This window comes from Eriocheir sinensis, chromosome 2 (genome assembly GCF_024679095.1).
Source record: "Eriocheir sinensis breed Jianghai 21 chromosome 2, ASM2467909v1, whole genome shotgun sequence".
NCBI classification, from domain to species: Eukaryota; Metazoa; Arthropoda; class Malacostraca; order Decapoda; family Varunidae; genus Eriocheir; species Eriocheir sinensis.
The window spans coordinates 11,007,590-11,027,504 of NC_066510.1; positions in this window are offsets into that span (position 1 = coordinate 11,007,590).

Here is a 19,915-nt window from a genome sequence, read left to right on the forward strand (position 1 = left end):
AAAGAAGGCAGTGAAATAAACGGAAAAAAGAAATAAAAGTGAGATAAAACAGTGTTGAAAGGAAGGGTGATAAAGGAAGAGAGAGAGAGAGAGAGAGAGAGAGAGAGAGAGAGAGAGAGAGAGAGAGAGAGAGAGAGAGAGAGAGAGAGAGAGAGAGAGAGAGAGAGAGAGAGAGAGAGAGAGAGAGAGAGAAGGGGGAGGGGGGAGGAAATATAGTGCAAAGAAAGATAAAAAACAGTGAAAAAGAAAAAAGAAAATGACATAAATGAAATGAAATCAAAGCGTCTGAAAATACCTAAGTGTCCCCATCCTCCCTCTCTACCTGATTCACCTCATAGTAATAATAATAATAATAATAATAATAATAATAATAATAATAATAATAATAATAATAATAATAATAATAATAATAATAATAATAATAATAGCAATAATAAATGATAATAACCTAACCCCCGAAATGTTTAGAGAATGGGCCTTATTTTGAAGCAGTGAGGGGATTACCTGGGTGTTGATTAGGCCCAGGTGAGGTCAATACCTGTCCCGGGGGGCGGCGACCCTTGATGTGGGGATTAGCGGCAGGAATGGGAAATTAACCGGGGAATGCTGGCCGGGTCGTCTGTGTGGTGGTGGGACAGAGGACGTGGGGCGGTGCTGTCAGGCGCGTCCAACCCTCACACCAACCATTTCCAAAGGGCGAAAAGGAGATCAGTCGGGTTCTCATGAGTTTTCTTTTAGGTTCATAGTATAGAAGAAGGATCAGTCTACCACCAGGGTCATAAAACTAGCCCTGGAAATGCCCCAAACTCTTACGAAAGCCTTGTCAGTTATGTGTTCTTGTGAGACGAAATGTTTAAGAATATGACCCTTGGGAAATGAAGGAGGCTGAGTTAATATGAGAGAAAATAAGGGAGAGGAAGAGGAAGAAGGTTGGACCCGTATGAATAGGTAGGCATTGAAGACATGTACGTTTTAATGACTAGATGATGGAAAGATGGATGGTTGGAAAAAATGAAGAGGGAGTGAGAGAGGAAAGGCGAGAAGAAGAAAGAAAAAATGGCGAAAGGAAACTAGATTAGGAGGGAGAGAGGCGGGGAAAGGGAGATGACTAGAGGCTGGAAAGAAACTGAGGATGGTTGGGGAAAAAAATTAGTAGAGAGGGAGGAAAGGTGAAAAGAACGAAGGAAGATAAGCACGTAAGGAGGAGGGGAAAGGAAGATAACAAGAGTACGGGAAGAAAATTAGAATGATTGGAAGAAAATGTTTAGGGATGAAGGAAGGGACGAAAAAGACTAAGGGTCGTGTGATAAGACATTTCATCTCCCAAGAACACTCATTTGACAAGGCTTTCGTATGAGTTGTGGCCATTTCCATGAGTAGTTCTATGACCCTGGTGGTAGTGTGACCCTTCCTCTGTACCATGAACCTTTAGAAACACTCATTAGAACCCGATTAACCCCCTCCTTGACCTTTAGAAATAGATAATGTGAGAAGCGAGTGTCTTGTAATACCGACCGAAGTGTTAAGGACGAAAGGTGACAAGAAATAAGTGAGGTTTTTTGTCGCATGGTTATACTGTTCGCTTGTTTAATTAGAGTTCACAACAGCTCACTCAGAATAATCTTTACAGGCTTACAAAGAGGTACAATCAGAAAAAAGAGACGGGAGATAGATGACAAACACTACTAAACACAAAATTGTTAAAAAAAGGTGGAATTTAATAGATGATGAAAAGGAGGTAAACTAATCAAGAGACACGAGCGTTCAACTACCGTGGGAAGTAAAAAAAAAAATATATACTCCTTAGAGGTAGGCGAGGTCAGAACATGGGGACCTGAGATGAATAACAGACTTGATTAAATAAGAAATTGTGCTAAAATAAGATGGATTTTTGAGAAGGATGTAAAGAGGAGAAGCAATTAGTGACGCAGTATTAAGTTGTATCGGAAGTAAAGTAAGAAATAGAGACCTTAGATGAATAACAGACTTGATTAAATAAGAAATTGTGCTAAAATAAGATTGATTTTTGAGAAGGATGTAAAGAGGAGAAGCAATTAGTGACGCAGTATTAAGTTGTGTCGGAAATAAATAACGTGAGTAAGAAATAGAGACCTTAGATGAATAACACACTTGATTAAATAAGAAATTGTAATAAAATAAGATAGAGTTTTGAGAAGGATGGAAAGAGGAAAAACAATTAGTGACGCAGTATTAAGTTGTGTCGGAAGTAAAAAACGTAAGAAATAGAGACCTTAGATGAATAACACACTTGTTTAAATAATAAATTGTGCTAAAATAAGATAGAGTTTTGAGAAGGATGTAAAGAGGAGAAGCACTCAGTGACGCAGGATTAAGTTGTGTGAGAAGTAAAAAACACGTGATTAGAAATTTGAAACCCTAAATAGGAATCACATAATATTGAATAAGAGATGTGATTGAAATTAGATGGATTTACAGTAGAAAAGGATGTGAAGAGAAGCAACTAGTGACACACGATTAAGTTGTCTGGTATATGAAACACAACTTAAAAGAGGGACAGATTAGAAAAGAGAAACCCTAGATAGATAACACAGCCTATTGAATAAGAAATGTGTTAAAATAAGGTGGATTTAAAAATGGTTGCAAAGAGGAGAAGCAATTAATGACACACGATTAAGTTGCGTGGGAAATGAAAACTTAGAGAGACGTGATTAGAAAATAGAACCCTTAGATGACAAATACATGACTGAAAAAAAAAACCGTGTTAAATAAGGTGGATTTGAAATGATTGAAAAGGGAAGAAGAAATTAGAGATGGGAAATGGGAACTTACAGTGGGATGACTAGAAAATAGGAACCCTAGATTGATAACAAATACACTGTTGACTAAAAATATGTTTTAAAGGTGGATTTAGAAAAGGTTGAAAAGGGAAGTAGTAATTGGAGATGCACTTTTAACCTACGTGCGAAACAACAAGGTGGATTTAGAAATGATTGGAAAGGGGAAGAAGTAATTAAAGATTTATTTTTTTACAGCAGAGGAAATAGCTCAAGGGCAAAAAGAAAAAAGAAAAAAAAGGAAACAATAATGAAAAAAAAAGCCCGCTACTCACTGCTCCTATGAAAAGTGTTCTGAGGAGTGGCCGAAAGATAGGTCAATTTCGGGAGGAGAGGTCTCCTGATGCCCTTTTAACCTACGTGGGAAATGAACAACGGCATTCTTTTCAGAGGCGTGACCAGAAAATGAAGACCCTAGATTACATGACGAACTATGAATACAAAACTGCGGTAAAAAAAAAGTTAGATTTATGCAAGAATGGAAGAGACGCTAAATTTAGAGGTGACCTTTCAACTACCTCGGGAAATGTGAGAAAATAATCCCCACAGCGAGGAGGAATCAGAAAATGGAAACCGGTTATACACGTCAAACTATTATATAAGAAAATTGTGTTAAAAAGAGTATTGATAAAAGAATGAAGAGAGAAGCTTAAGAGACGCTCTGAAAAGTGATATTCCTAACAGGGAGGCGAAATTAGAAAACGGGAACTCTTTTTAGATGACAAAAACTCTTAACCCGGTAGCAGCGACGGGCCAAATTTGTGGCTTTACCGTATACCAGCAACGGGTCACATTTTTGCCATGATATAAACCCCCCAAAATAGATGATGCATAAACTGATCACAAATGCGTTGATATATATTATGAAATGGTGTGTGAGAGCGATGATTTTTTTTTCTCATTAATTCGCCTCTAAGAAACATGATCCCCGCAGCTACCGGGTTAACCCCTTGACTGCGGATTTCCTACAGTCATACCTCACCAAGCTACAGGAATGGAACAAAAAGTGGCTGTTACAATTCAGTGAAGAAAAATATAAAGTCCTGCACCTTCGAAGGGGATATCCAGCACACCAATACCACATGGGAAGCACTCCACTATCCACCACAGAGGCAGAGAAAGACCTGGGAGTATATGTTTCCAGACTACCGGTAAAGGCTAAATCTGTGCCAATCGAAGCGGATGGGTTAAAATTAATAAGATCTTGTACTAAAAAGATGAGTTTATGAAAGGATGAAGAGAAGGTAATTGGAGAATTTGAGGGTGACAAGAACAGATAACTTAGACCCGGGGTAGATGACAGGCACTATTGAATAAGATAAATGTGTTAAGAAAATATGGATTTATAAAGAAAATAAACAAGAAAGATAAGCTATAATTAGAAACTCCTTCAACTACTACGTATAATTAAGAAAAGTATAAGAGAAATTTAAAAAAATGCGTTGAAAATATTGGAATTATAAAAAAAGGGAGAAAAGAGGGATAAAAGAAAGGAAAGAAAGAGCGAGCCGAAGGAAAATAAAGGCGAGATAAGAATAGAAGGAGAAAAGATTGACAAAGGAAAGGAAAGGAACGGAAGAAAGAGAGGCAAAGGAAAGGAAAGGAAGGAGGTGACATAAGAAGAAAGGAGGGAAGAGGGACAAAGGAAAGTATAGAAAGAAAGATTAACGAATGAAAGAACAGGAAGGAGAGAACAAGTACAGTCTGAACGAAATAAGGAGACTAGAAAGAAACAAACTAAACTAAACTGAAACTAGAGACAAGGACGTTTCTTTAACACGGAAACTAAAACAAAGCTAAGCAAACTCAAGCTAAGAAGTGCAATACGTTAAGAAAACCGAATCGTAACACAGGCAAAGATAAAATTAGACGCGTATTCTTTAAACTAATACAAACTTTAAAAAAACCCCCACAAAGAAGAGCAAAATAGTAACAGAGGCAAAGCTAAAATCAGACACATATTCTTTAAACTAACTCTGAAACTTTAAAGAAATACACCACAAGGAAAAGCAAAATGGTAACACAGGCGAGCGAGGGCCTTAACGATTTTGGTTCATTAAGAGGGCGGAAAAAAATATGAGTACAAAAAAGAAGAACATAAGACCAAAGAGTAATAAAAACAGACCCGCACTGCAGACGAAAGAGGACCCAGTTTTTTCTTTCCTTTTCTTTCTTTCTCTCATATATGGATTTTGGGTTCACGAATAGGGTCGAGCTCGAGTGGAAGACATGAAGGGAGAAAGAGGTGGAGGACGTGTTGGGCGAGATGAAGCAGAGAATATGAAGGTGCTGCAAACACTCCCCGAAGTTTTAAATAGAGGCTCGACAGCTTTATGGATGTGCGAGGAAGTTGCTGGATAACTCACACCCAGGAGCCGCCACGTGCAGGTTGTCTGTCTGGCTGTCTGACCTCCTGCAGCATTCTTCTGTACCTTGACTATAGGAAGGGAAAACGAACGGAAGGAAGAGAAGCGAAGGAAACGAAGGAAAGAAAGGACACAAACTTGGAGGGTGGAAAGAGGGATGAATTAAAGGAGAAGAAGAGAGAAACACATAGACATGGAAGGAGAAAAGAGGGATAAAAGAAATGGTAGAAAGAGCGAGGCAAAGGAAAATAAAGGCGAGATCAGAAAAAAAGAAAAGATTGATAAAGGAAACGAAAGGAACGGAAGAAAAAGAGGAAAAGGAAAGGAATGGAAGGAGTTGACACAAAGAAGAAAGGAGGGAAGAGGGACAAAGGAAAGTATAGAAAAAAAAGATAAACAGGAAAAAGAGAACAAATAAACAGCCTCAAGGAAATAAGGAGACTAGAAGGAAACAAAGAACAGGAAAGAGAAAGAGAGAAAATGGAAAGAATAAGGAAGAAGTGGAAAGGAAAAAGGAAAGAAGGAAGGAAGGAAGGCCAGGAGGTATTGCAGAAGGAGGAAAAATGAGGAAAGGAAGAAATGGGAAGGAAGAAGGAGGCAAGGGAGATGAGTGGCGTATGAGAAGGAAGGGAGGAAAGAAGGAGAGAAAAGAGAGAAAGGAGGAAGGAAAGAGTTTTGTATGGAGAGAAAGGAAAGGAAAGAAGAGGAGGAAGGAAGGGAAAAAGTTGAAGAGAGAGGAGAGAGAGAGAGAGAGAGAGAGAGAGAATATATTATGGAGGAGAAAGACTTGAGAGAGAGAGAGAGAGAGAGAGAGAGAGAGAGAGAGAGAGAGAGAGAGAGGCAGAGAGAGAGAGAGAGAGAGAGAGAGAGAGAGAGAGAGAGAGAGAGAGAGAGAGAGAGAGAGAGAGAGAGAGAGAGAGAGAGAGAGAGAGAGAGAGAGAGAGAGAGAGAGAGAGAGAGAGAGAGAGAGAGAGAGAGAGAGAGAGAGAGAGAGAGAGAGAGAGAGAGAGAGAGAGAGAGAGAGAGAGAGAGAGAGAGAGAGAGAGAGAGAGAGAGAGAGAGAGAGAGAGAGAGAGAGAGAGAGAGAGAGAGAGAGAGAGAGAGAGAGAGAGAGAGAGAGAGAGAGAGAGAGAGAGAGAGAGAGAGAGAGAGAGAGAGAGAGAGAGAGAGAGAGAGAGAGAGAGAGAGAGAGAGAGAGAGAGAGAGAGAGAGAGAGAGAGACCTGGAGTAAAAGAGAGATATCAAACTCGCTAGAAAGGGAAAGAAAGAAGAAGAAGAACAAGAACAAGAACAAGAACAAGAACTATAAGATGAAGCTGATGATAACAATGAAGAAGTAATAAAGGTAAATGGAGAGAAAAAAAGATGAAAATGAAGAAAAAGAAAAGAAAGAGATGTAGAAGAAATAGAAGAAAGAAAAGGAAAAGGGAAAAGAATGTGAAAAAAGGAAAGGAACATGTAAATGAAAAAGAAGATGAAGTAAAAGAAAAAATGAAAATGAATGAAAATGAAAATGAAATAAAAAAGAATGAAAATGAAAATTAATGAAAAAGAATGAGAATGAAATGAAAAAGAAAATGATGATAAAAAATGAAAGTGAAATGAAAAAGAAAATGGAAATGAAATGAAAAAGAAAATGAAAATGAAATGAAAAAGAAAATGATGATAAAAAATGAAAGTGAAATGAAAAAGAAAATGGAAATGAAATGAAAAAGAAAATGAAAATGAAATGAAAAAGAATGAAAATAAAATGAAAAAGAATGAAAATGAAATGAATATGAATGAAAATGAAATAAATGAAAATGAAATGAAATGAAAAAGAATGAAAATGAAATGAAAAAGAATGAAAATGAAATGAAAATGAATGAAAATGAAAATGAAATAAAAAAGAATGAAAATGAAAATTAATGAAAAAGAATGAAAATGAAAATGAAAAAAGAATGAAAATGAAATGAAGAAGAAAATAAAAATGATATGAAAAAGAAAATGAAAATGAAAAAGGGAAACTGAAATAAAAAGAATGAAAATGAAAGAAAAAATGAAAATGAAATGAAAAAGAATGAAAATGAAAGAAAATAATGAAAATGAAATGAAAATAAAATAAAAAAGTATGAAAATGAAAATGAAATAAAAAAATGAAAAAAAATAATGATTGAGAAATTGAAAAAAAAGAAGAGGAGGAAAACGAAAAAAACAAACAAGGAAATGAAAATGAAAAATAAATGATAAAGAAAATAAAACACAAAATGAAAAAAATAAAAACGAGAAAGGAAAAAGGAAAAAGAAGTTAAAGAAGAAGGTTAGGTTGTAGGGCCATTGAGTGTAGTGTTGTGACCGCCGTTATCACTGTTACCAGCTTGGGAGTCATGGCCGGAGCAGGACGTGAAGACCCAGACCCGAACCATGTAATAAAAGACGGTAGTGGCGGAGGATAGGGAGGAGGAGGAGGAGATAAGGAGAAGGATATGAAGTAAATGTGATATGAAGACAGGGATGTGAAGGGCAATAAGACAGATAAGAAGAAAGATTGAAGGCAAGAAAGAAGCAGGAAGGAAAGGAAGAAAGAAGGAAGGGATAGAAGGTAATATTAACCAAAGGATATGAAGGAAGGGATGTGAAGGAAAGTAAGAGAGGAAGAAGGGATAGAAAGTGATACGAACAAACGAAATGAAGGAAGGAATATGAAGGAAAGTAAGAGAAGACGAAGGAAGAGGTGGGAAGGGGCAGAAGGTGATATGAACAAACGAAATGAAGGAAGGAATATGAAGGAAAGTAGGAGAGGACGAAGGAAGAGGAAAGAAAGGTTGACGAACATAGCAGAAGGAAGAATTATGCAAGATACGGAAGGGATGAAGAAGGTGATATGAACAAACGAAATGAAGGAAGGAATATGAAGGAAAGTAGGAGAGGACGAAGGAAGAGGTAGGAAGGGATAGAATGTGATACGAAGAAACGAAATGAAGAAAGGAATATGAAGGAAAGAAATACATGAAGAAGGAAGAGGTAGAAAGGGGTAATACTATGATACGAAGGAAGGAATATGAAGGAAAGTAGGAGAGGACGAAGGAAGAGGTAGGAAAAGATAGAATATGATATGAACAAATGAAATGAAGGAAGGAATATGAAGGAAAGAAATACATGAAGAAGGAAGAGGTAGGAAGGGGTAATACTATGATACGAAGGAAGGTATGTGAAGGAAAATAAGAGAAATAAAACGGGAGGGTCAGGTAGGCATAGGATGAACTAGAGGGAGGAATAGGAAATGATAGCATGAAGATATATGAAGGAAAGGGAAAAGAAGAAACTGAACCATATGAAAAAAAAGATAATGAAGGAATAAAGAGTGATATAAAGGAGAAAGGGCGACGAAGGAAGTAAAATGAAGAAAGAGAATGGATATGAAGCAAGGAATACGAGGAAATATGAAGAAAGAAGAGGGAGAAAGAGGAAAAGTTATATGAAGGGAGGAAGAAAATGATACAGAGAGATGGAAAGAGTAATGATCGACTATGGCAAAGAGGAAAATGAGATAGGAAGAAGGAAGGAAAAGATAGGAAAAAAGATAATAATGGGATATGAAGGAAGGAATGTGAAAAAAAGTAAAAAGAAGCGGTAGAAAGGAATGAAAAGGAATACAAAGTGATGAAATAAAAGAGAAATGAGACAAATAAGTAAGGAAAGAGAGGATAGGATAAGAAGGGCAGGATAGGAAGGAAAAGATAGGAAAAAAGACAAATAGGAAGGGAGATAAGAAGGAATAAGAAGGGAATAAAAACGAACAATGTGTGATGAGATAAATGATAATTGAGACAGGGAAAAAAAGGGAAAGAAGGGATAGGAAAGGACATGACGAAAGAGAAATAAAAAGGAATAAGAAGAAATTGGGATGGAAAACAAAGGATAGAAAGAGAGAGAGAGATAATTACACTGCGCTTTAGGATGGGAAGGAAAGGATAGGAAGAAAGAAATATAGGGAATGAGAAAGAAGGAATAGGAAAGAAAAGGAGAGAGAAAAGAGATATACTAATGTTTGGAAAATGAGAGGAAAGGAAGGAGAGGAGAGGAAGAAAAGGAAGAAACAGGAAGTGAAAGAAAGATGTAGGAAGGAAGGAAAAAGGATAGGAAAGGAAGGATGGGATAGGAAAGAACGAATATGAAAAAGGAGATAGGAAGGGAAAAGAAGGAACAGGAAGTGAAAAAAAGATATAGAAAGAAGGGAAAAAATAGGAAAGGAAGGATGGTATAGGAAAGAACGAATATGATAACGGAGATAGGAAAGGAAAAAAAGGAACAGGAATTGAAAGAAAGATATAGAAAGGGAAAAAATAGGAAAGGAAGGATGGGATTGGAAAGAACGATTATGATAAAGGAGATAGGAAGGGAAAAGAAGAAACAGGAATTGAAAAAAAAATATTGAAAGGAAGAGAAAAGGATGGGAAAGGAAGGATGGGATAGGAAAGAACGAATATGATAAAGGAGATAGGAAGGGAAAAGAAGGAACAGGAAGTGAAAGAAAAATATTGAAAGGAAGAGAAAAGGATGGGAAAGGAAAGGACGGGATAGGAAAGAACGAATATGATAAAGGAGATAGGAAGGGAAAAGAAGAAACAGGAAATGAAAGAAAGATATTGAAAGGAAAAGAAAGAAGAGAAAAGGATGGGAAAGGAAGGACAGGATAGAAAAGAACGAATATGATAAAGGAGATAGGAAGGGAAAAGAAGAAACAGGAAGTGAAAGAAAGATATTGAAAGGAAGAGAAAAGATGGGAAGAGAAAGGACGGGATAGAAAAGAACGAATATGATAAAGGAGATAGGAAGGGAAAAGAAGAAACAGGAAGTGAAAGAAAGATATTGAAAGGAACAGAAAAGATGGGAAAAGAAAGGACAGGATAGAAAAGAACGAATATGATAAAGGAGATAGGAAGGGAAAAGAAGGAACAGGAATTGAAAGAAAGCTATTGAAAGGAAGAGAAAAGGATGGGAAAGGAAGGATGGGATAGGAAAGAACGATTATGATAAAGGAGATAGGAAGGGAAAAGAAGAAACAGGAAATGAAAGAAAGATATTGAAAGGAAAAGAAAGAAGAGAAAAGGATGGGAAAGGAAGGACGGGATAGAAAAGAACGAATATGATAAAGGAGATAGGAAGGGAAAAGAAGGAACAGGAATTGAAAGAAAGATATTGAAAGGAAGAGAAAAGATGGGAAAAGAAAGGACAGGATAGGAAAGAACGAATATGAAAAAGGAGATAGGAAGGGAAAAGAAGAAACAGGAATTGAAAGAAAGATATAGAAAGGGAAAAAATAGGAAAGGAAGGATGGGATTGGAAAGAACGAATATGATAAAGGAGATAGGAAGGGAAAAGAAGAAACAGGAATTGAAAGAAAGATATTGAAAGGAAGAGAAAAGGATGGGAAAGGAAGGACGGGATAGAAAAGAACGAATATGAAAAAGGAGATAGGAAGGGAAAAGAAGAAACAGGAAATGAAAGAAAGATACTGAAAGGAAGAGAAAAGATGGGAAAAGAAAGGACAGGATAGGAAAGAACGAATATGAAAAAGGAGATAGGAAGGGAAAAGAAGGAACAGGAATTGAAAGAAAGATATTGAAAGGAAGAGAAAAGGATGGGAAAAGAAAGGACAGGATAGGAAAGAACGAATATGAAACAAGAGATAGAAAGGGAAAAAAAAACGGAGTGAATGAAAGTGAAAGTTATAATCATGCTTCACTCTCGATTTCGTATAATTTGGAACAGTTTAGATGACCAGGTGTACACAAACAGACCTCACCTTTCCCTTACCTGTCTGTGTGTGTGTGTGTGTGTGTGTGTGTGTGTGTGTGTGGCTGGTAATGACGGGCCGTAATTATGTTTTCCTTAAAGATCGCCAGCGGGAACTCATGTAATTTAATCAACGAAGAAAACGTGGCAAAAAAATGATAATGTTCTGTGTGAGTCCGGTAGTGAATTGTAAGCGCGCGTGTGTGATGGCTTTGCCGATTACGAGTGTGTTAATAGTGTTTTGTTAATGGGTTGTGGGGGCCATTAATAGAGAGATAGAGGAAGATGATGATGAAGAGAACGATAAAAAAAGAGAAGGCGATGACTATAAAAACAGATGACGAAAGGTTAGAAAGAAAATGACAGACAGAAAAAAATGAACGGAAGAAGGAAAAAGAGAAAATAAGAAAGAGAAGGAAAGAAAGAAAGGGAGATAGAGGAAGATGATGATAAAGAGAATGATAAAAGAGAGAAGGCGATGACCATACAAAAAAGATGACGAATGGTTAGAAAGAAAATGACTGACAGAAAAAAAATGAACGGAAGAAGGAAAAAGAGAAAATAAGAAAGAGAAGGAAAGAAAGAAAGGGAGATAGAGGAAGATGATGATGAAGAGAATGATCAAAAAGAGAAGGCGATGACTATAAAAAAAGATGACGAATGGTTAGAAAGAAAATGACAGACAGAAAAAAAAAAGAACGGAAGAAGGAAAAAGAGAAAATAAGAAAGAGAAGGAAAGAAAGAAAGGGAGATAGAGGAAGATGATGATGAAGAGAACGATAGATAAGAGAAGTCAATATATAAATAAGACAGACGGTGACTATAAAATGATGATAAATTGTTAGAAAGAAAGAAAGGAAAGACACAGACAGAAAGAAAGAAGGAAAGAGAAAGTAATAAATAAATAAGTAAATAAACTAGAAATGTCTTCCTTTTTCAATCTCTCTTCCCTTCCTTTCCTTTCTCTCTTTCCTCTTATTTTTTCCTTCCCGATCCTGTCCTTCCTTTCCTATCCTCTCTTTCCTTCCTTTTTCTTTCTCATGTCTTACGCTTACCGAGTCTCCTTCCCTCGAACACCTCATGGATGGGTTAATGTTTTCAGGTAACGAGACAAATTCATTAGTTCTACACCTTTACCGTTTATGGATTAACGTTTACTTTCCGATTTACATTTCTACTTCTTTCTTTTTTTGTTTTTTTTTACTCTTACCGTCTAGTTAATTACGTTTACTTTCCGATTTTCATTTTTTTTTTTTTTTTTACTCCTACCGTTTAGTTAATTACGTTTACTTTCCGATTTTCATTTCTACTTCTTTCTTTCTTTTTTTTTTTTACTTTTTTACCGTTTAGTTATTTACGTTTACTTTCCGATTTACATTTCTACTTTTTTATTTCTTTTTTTCTTTTTATTCTTACCGTTTAGTTAATTACGTTTACTTTCCGATTTACATTTCTACTTCTTTCTTCTTTTTTTTTTTACTCTTACCGTTTAGTTAATTACGTTTACTTTCCGATTTACATTTCTACTTATTTATTTCCTCTTTTTTTTAAACTTTTTTACCGTTTATTTATTTACGTTTATTTCCCGATTTACCTTTCTACTTCTTTCTTTCTTTTTTTCTTTTTTTTTTACTCCTTCCGTTTAGTTAATTACGTTTACTTGCCGATTTACCTTTCTACTTTCTTCTTTCTTCTTCTTTTTTTTTTACTCTTACCGTTTAGTTAATTACGTTAACTTTCCGATTTACATTTCTACTTTTTTATTTCTTTTTTTTCTACATTTTACCGTTTAGTTATTTACGTTTATTTTCCGATTTACATTTCTACTTTCTTTCTTCCTTTTCTTTCCTTCCTTTCGGCGGTGTAAAGAATAATACAATCTTTAACCAGCAAGACCCAATTATCATCAGTCCTTTATGACAGACAAACAAAGAGGAAGATAAAAGATAAAGGAAAGATAATAAAAAAAGTTTCTTCCCCCCCTTATCTCTCGAATAATGAAGGACAGATAATTAAAATAAACAGATAAAAGACGAATTAAATACAAATAACATGCTCTCCCACCCGAAGATCAGAGCAAGTAATCACCTGCTTATCTGCACCTTATCTGTCGCGTTGCCTTATCAGTTTGACGGTTACCTGAGTCCCCGTCCTGTTAACACCGCAGCGATAGGTAATGTTGTCATGTAGCGAGACAAATTAATTAGCTCTACACCTTTACCGTTCAGTTAATTACCTTGACTTGCAGATTTACATTTCTACTTTCTTCTCTCTTCTTTTTCTTTCCTTCCTTTCGGTGCTTTAAAAGAAAATAATAATATCGTCAACCATCAAGACCAAATTATAATCAGTCCCTTAGCTGTACCGCGCCGTTGATTTCCCTTACCTGCCCACTCACCTATCTCTAATTATACATTTTTTCCCTTCCAGGTGTATAGAAGTGAAAGTAAACAAAGTAATCATTAATCCACAAGACCAAATTATAATCAGCCGTCCACCTTTACCGCCTTAGTGATTACTTTTACCTGCCAATTCACCTTTCCTTAATTACACTTTTTCTTTTTTCCTTTTATTGGTATAGTAATAAAAAAAACTAATCTTCAACAAACATGGACCAAATTACAATCAGTCCCTTAGCTGTACCGCGCCGTTGATTTCCCTTACCTGCCCACTCACCTATCTCTAATTATACCCTTTTTCCCTTCCAGGTGTATAAAAGTGACAGTAAACTAAGTAACCATTAATCCACAAGACCAAATTATAATCAGCCGTCCACCTTTACAGTCTCAGTGATTACCTTTACCTGCCAATTCAGCTTTCCAGTATTACACTTTTTCTTTTTTCCTTTTATTGGTATAGTAATAAAAAAAAAACTAAGTAATCTTCAACAAACATGGCCCGAATTATAATCAGTCCCTTAGCTGTACCGCTCCATTGATTTCCCTTACCCGCTCACTCACCTATCTCTAATTATACTTTTGCTCCCTTCCAGGTGTATAGAAGTGAAAGTAAACTAAGTAACCATTTATCCACAAGACCAAATTATAATCAGCCGTCCACCTTTATAGTCTCAGTGATTACCTTTACCTGCCGATTCATCTTTCCTTAATTACACTTTTTCTTTTTTCCTTTTATTGGTATAGTAATAAAAAAAAAAAACTAATCTTCAACAAACATGGACCAAATTACAATCAGTCCCTTAGCTGTACCGCGCCGTTGATTTCCCTTACCTGCCCATTCACCTATCTCTAATTATACCTTTTTTCCCTTCCAGGTGTATAGAAGTGAAAGTAAACAAAGTAATCATTAATCCACAAGACCAAATTATAATCAGCCGTCCACCTTTACCTGCCAATTCAGCTTTCCTTAATTACACTTTTTCTTTTTTCCTTTTATTGGTATAGTAATGAAAAAAAACTAATCTTCAACAAACATGGACCAAATTATAATCAGTCCCTTAGCTGTACCGTTCTATTAATTTCCCTTACCTGCCCACTCACCTTTCCTTAATTACCCGGTTCTTTCTTTCCTTTCTGTTGTATAAGAATAGAAAACAACAATCTTTTCAACCCACAAGACCAAATAGTAATCAGTTCTCCACTTTTAACGTTTCACTGGTTACCTTTACCTGCCGATTCACCTTTCCTTAATTACCCGGTTCTTTCCTTCCGTCCACGTGCATAAGAATAACAATAAACACAATGACAACAATACTAATCAGTCGTCCACCTTCCCTGGTTTTGGTGATTTACGTTTACCTGCAAATTCACCTTTCTCTAATTGCAGGTTTCTTCCTTTCTTTCACCTGTATAGGATTAAGAAAAAACTAAGCAGGCATTAATCCACAAGACCAAATTATAATCACTCCCTTACCTGTACCGCCTCAGTGATTACCTTTTCCTGTAATTTCACCCTTCTTAGATTACACGGTTCTGTTCTTCCGTCTAGATGGGAGAGAGAGAGAGAGAGAGAGAGAGAGAGAGAGAGAGAGAGAGAGAGAGAGAGAGAGAGAGAGAGAGAGAGAGAGAGAGAGAGAGAGAGAGAGAGAGAGAGAGAGAGAGATAGAGAGAGAGAGAGAGAGAGAGAGAGAGAGAGAGAGAGAGAGAGAGAGAGAGAGAGAGAGAGAGAGAGAGAGAGAGAGAGAGAGAGAGAGAGAGAGAGAGAGAGAGAGAGAGAGAGAGAGAGAGAGAGAGAGAGAGAGAGAGAGAGAGAGAGAGAGAGAGCACTGAATTAGCAGGGACGACGAGGAGGAGAGTAACTTGTTCAAAAGAGAGAGAAGAAAGAGTAAAGAAAAAAAATAAAGAAAAAAAAAACGCATAAAACGAGAAAAACGAACGAGATGTGGTCGAGGAATTTACTTTTATTTTCTCTCTCTCAAGTCAAGACTCTTAATAAGGAGGAGGAGGAGGATAAGCGTTGAGGGAGGTGACTTTAGTGTGGCCATAGTGAAAAAGTGGAGGAGGAGGAGGAAATGAGTCCGGTTGGGGAAAAGGAAGGAAGACTGATGGAGGATGTGTGAGGAGGAAGAGTGAATGAGAGGAGGAGGAGGAGGAGGAGGAGGCAAGGGCAGCATGATAAGTAGTTTAAAGAAGGGAGTTAAGAGACCACAGGAAGAGGGGGATGAGGAGGAGGAAAGAAGAGTACGAAAGAGGAGGAAGAGGAAGGGATAAGAGAAGGAAGAGGAAGGATACTGTTGACTGGAAGGGAAGGAAGAGAAAGACTTTAAAGAGAGAAACTAAAGAAAAGGAAAGAAAGAAAGAGGAAAATAAAGAAAATATGAAATAAAATAAAATAAAGAAAATCTATGACAAAGAGACGAAGTTAAAGAAAAGTAAGAAAAAAGGAAAATAAAGAAAATATGAAAGGAAAGAAAATAAAGAAAATCCGATGACAAAGAGACGAAGTTAAAGAAAAGAAAAGGAAAGTAAGAAAGAGGGAAAATAAAGAAAATATGAAAGGAAAGAAAATAAAGAAAATCTATGACAAAGAGACGAAGTTAAAAGAAAATAAAGAAAATCTATGACAAAGAGACGAAGTTAAAAGAAAATAAAGAAAATCTATGACAAAGAGACGAAGTTAAAAGAAAATAAAGAAAATCTATGACAAAGAGACGAAGTTAAAGAAAAGAAAAGGAAAATAAGAAAGAGTGAAGATAAAGAAAATCTATGACAAAGAGACGAAGTTAAAAGAAAATAAAGAAAATCTATGACAGAGAGACGAAGTTAAAGAAAAGGAAAGGAAAGTAAGAAAGACTGAAGATAAAGAAAATATGAAATAAAATAAAATAAAGAAAATCTATGACAAAGAGACGAAGTTAAAATAAAATAAAGAAAATCGATGACAAAGAGACGAAGTTAAAGAAAAGGAAAGGAAAGTAAGAAAGAATGAAGGTAAAGAAAAATATGAAAGGAAAGAAAATAAAGAAAATCTATGACAAAGAGACGAAGTTAAAGAAAAGGAAAGGAAAGTAAGAAAGAATGAAGATGAAGAAAAATATGAGAGGGAAGAAAATAAAGAAAATCTATGACAAAGAGACGAAGTTAAAGAAAAGGAAAGGAAAGTAAGAAAGAATGAAGATAAAGAAAAATATGAAAGGAAAGAAAATAAAGAAAATCTATGACAAAGAGACGAAGTTAAAGAAAAGAAAAGGAAAGTAAGAAAGGCGGAAGATAAAGAAAAATATGAAAGGGAAGAAAATAACGAAAAAGAAAAGTATGACTATTTGGAATCTAAGGAAATAAGAAATAAAAATTGGAGTAAATAAGAAATGAAGGAGATAGAGGAAAAGGAAGATAATAAAAAGGGTAAAAGGAAGAGGAGAACAATTGGAAAGAAAAGTGAAAAGAAGAAAGCAGAGGAAGACAAAAATAGTAAATAGGGAAAATGAGGTATGTGATAAAAAAGGAAGAGGAAGAAGAAGAAGGAAAACTAATAAAGAAAAGAGGAGAGATAAAAAAAGAAAAGGAGAGAACAGGAGAAAACGGATGAAAAGAAAAGAAAAGAAAAAAGGAAAGAAAAAGAGAAAAGAAAAAAAGAAAAAGAAAAAAGGAGAGAACAGGAGAGATAAAAAAAGAAATTAAGAAAAAACTCAAGGAAGAAGAATATGAATAAAGATTAGGACAAAGAATAATGGAGAGAAAGAAAGAAGGAGAAAGAAAAATTAAGAAGAATCATAAATAACAAATAATCCGAAGAAATAAAGATAAATAAAGTAGATGCAAGAGGAACAAAGAGGAGGAGGAGGGAAAGGAGGAAGAGGAGAAGGAAGAAGAGGATGAAAGGGAGGTGACAAAGTAGAGAAAGAAGAAGGTAAGGGAAAGACAGGAGAAGGAAAAGATTAAAAGGAGGAAAAGGAAGAGGAGGGAAAAGAGAAGGAAGGTAAGGAAGAAGAGGAGGATGAAATGGAGGTGAAGAAGAGGAAAAGGGAGAAGGGAAGAAAGAGATAGGAGGAGGAAGAAGATAAAAAGGACGAAAAGGAAGAGGAAAAGGAAAAAGAGAAGGAAAGAGGAAAAGGAGGAAAGGAAGGAAAAGAGGATAAATGAAAATTAACAAAAAGGAAAAGGAAAAAGGGAAGGGAAAGGAGGAGGAGAAGGAAGATGATGATAAATAAGAGGAAAAGAAGAAAAGGAGAAGAAGGAATAGGATGAGAGGAAACAAGGAGGAAATGGAGGAAGAGAAGGGAGAGGAGGAGGAGAAGGAGGAGAAAGAAGAGGAAGAGGATAAGGGAGGTGAAAGAGGAAACCAAACAAACAAACAAACAACTCAATCAAGAGGCGACAAGAGGAGGAAAGAGCAATCAAGAAGCGAGAGTACATAAAGGACCCTCCTCCTCCTCCTCCTCCTCCTCCTCCTTCACTTCCCATGACAAACTTTACCGCTCATGAAAACAGATAATAAAGTCGGTAATAAAGTAGTAGTAGTAGTAGTAGTAGTAGTAGTAGTAGTAGTAGTAGTAGTAGTAGTAGTAGTAGTAGTAGTAGTAGTAGTAGTGAGAGAGAGAGAGAGAGAGAGAGAGAGAGAGAGAGAGAGAGAGAGAGAGAGAGAGAGAGAGAGAGAGAGAGAGAGAGAGAGAGAGAGAGAGAGAGAGAGAGAGAGAGAGAGAGAGAGAGAGTCATGGTAATAAAAGTGATGTATAGGAGAGGAGAGAACACTAAAGAGGAGAAAAATGAGAGAGAGAGAGAGAGAGAGAGAGAGAGAGAGAGAGAGAGAGAGAGAGAGAGAGAGAGAGAGAGAGAGAGAGAGAGAGAGAGAGAGAGAGAGAGAGAGAGAGAGAGAGAGAGTCGCTATGGGTGATAAAAGTGATGTATAGGAGAGGAGAGAACACTAAAGAGGAGAAAAATGAGAGAGAGAGAGAGAGAGAGAGAGAGAGAGAGAGAGAGAGAGAGAGAGAGAGAGAGAGAGAGAGAGAGAGAGAGAGAGAGATTTACATAGACATAGATTTACATAGATTTACATAGAAAATCAGACCACACAGACCCCATGGTCCAGACTTGGTGGTCTGTCCTTAAAACTAAGTGATTTTACATTAATCAGAAGACTCCAAAACGTTGCATTTCTACTCTAGTTGATATTAAGTTGAAGGAAGTGACGGTCGAGTTTATTTTTGAAGGAGTCAATCGTGTTACACTGGACCACTGATGATGGGAGCTTATTCCATTCTCGCACTACAACGTTGGTGAAGAAAAATTTGGTGCAGTCTGAATTTACTTGTCTACATCTGAGTTTTACGCCATTGTTCCTCGTGCGCAAAGTGTCATCGATCATAAACAATGTTGATCTGTCTACATTCGTGAAACCATTAAGTATTTTAAAACATTCGATCAGTTTTCCTCGGAGGCGACGTTTCTCAAGAGAGAACATGTTAAGGGTAGAAAGCCTTTCTTCGTAGGATTTGTTGCGCAAGGAAGGGATAATTTTCGTTGCCCGACGCTGAACACCTTCTAATTTAGCAATATCCTTTGCATGGTGGGGAGACCAAACTGTACCGCATATTCCAAGTGGGGTCTGACTAAACTGTTGTAGAGCGGGAGTATTACATCTTTATTCTTAAATAAAAAGTTTCTTTTAATGAAGCCCAACATTCTGTTCGCTTTATTTGCTGCATCGATGCATTGCTGTGAGAATTTGAGGTTTGACGCGATTTTGACCCCAAGTCCTTGACGCATTGAACGCTTTGAGTTTAACGCCGCGCATTTCGTAATCAAACTTTTATTCCTCGTTCCAACTTGAAGGACCTGGCACTTGTTCACGTTAAAGGGCATCTCCATCTATCCGACCAAGTTGAAATTTTGTGTAAATCCTCTTGGAGGCTTTGCCTGTCTTCGTCAGTGAGAACCGAGTTACCAATCTTTGTGTCGTCTGCAAATTTACTAATGCGGTTATTGAGTCCAACATCCACGTCGTTGATGTAAATAATGAAGAGCACTGGGCCAAGAACCGAGCCCTGAGGGACGCCACTAGTGACAGGCGCCCACTCTGAGTTAAATCCGTCAATCACTACTCTTTGTTGTCTGTTGCTCAACCAATTCGCGATCCATTGGTTTACCTGACCGTCAATACCTATTTGTTTTAATTTGTAAAGTAATTTATGATGCGGGACTTTATCAAACGCTTTCTGGAAATCAAGATAGACTACGTCCAGTGATTTGGTTACGTCATAAACAGTGAAGAGGTCGTTATAAAAGGTTAATAGATTTGATAGGCAGGATCTTTTATTTCGGAAGCCATGTTGTGAGTCCCCAATTAATGAGTGGCTTTCAAGGTAACTCAGAGAGAGAGAGAGAGAGAGAGAGAGAGAGAGAGAGAGAGAGAGAGAGAGAGAGAGAGAGAGAGAGAGAGAGAGAGAGAGAGAGAGAGAGAGAGAGAGAGAGAGAGAGAGAGAGAGAGAGAGAGAGAGAGAGAGAGAGAGAGAGAGAGAGAGAGAGAGAGAGAGAGAGATTTAAAGGGCATGTAAGG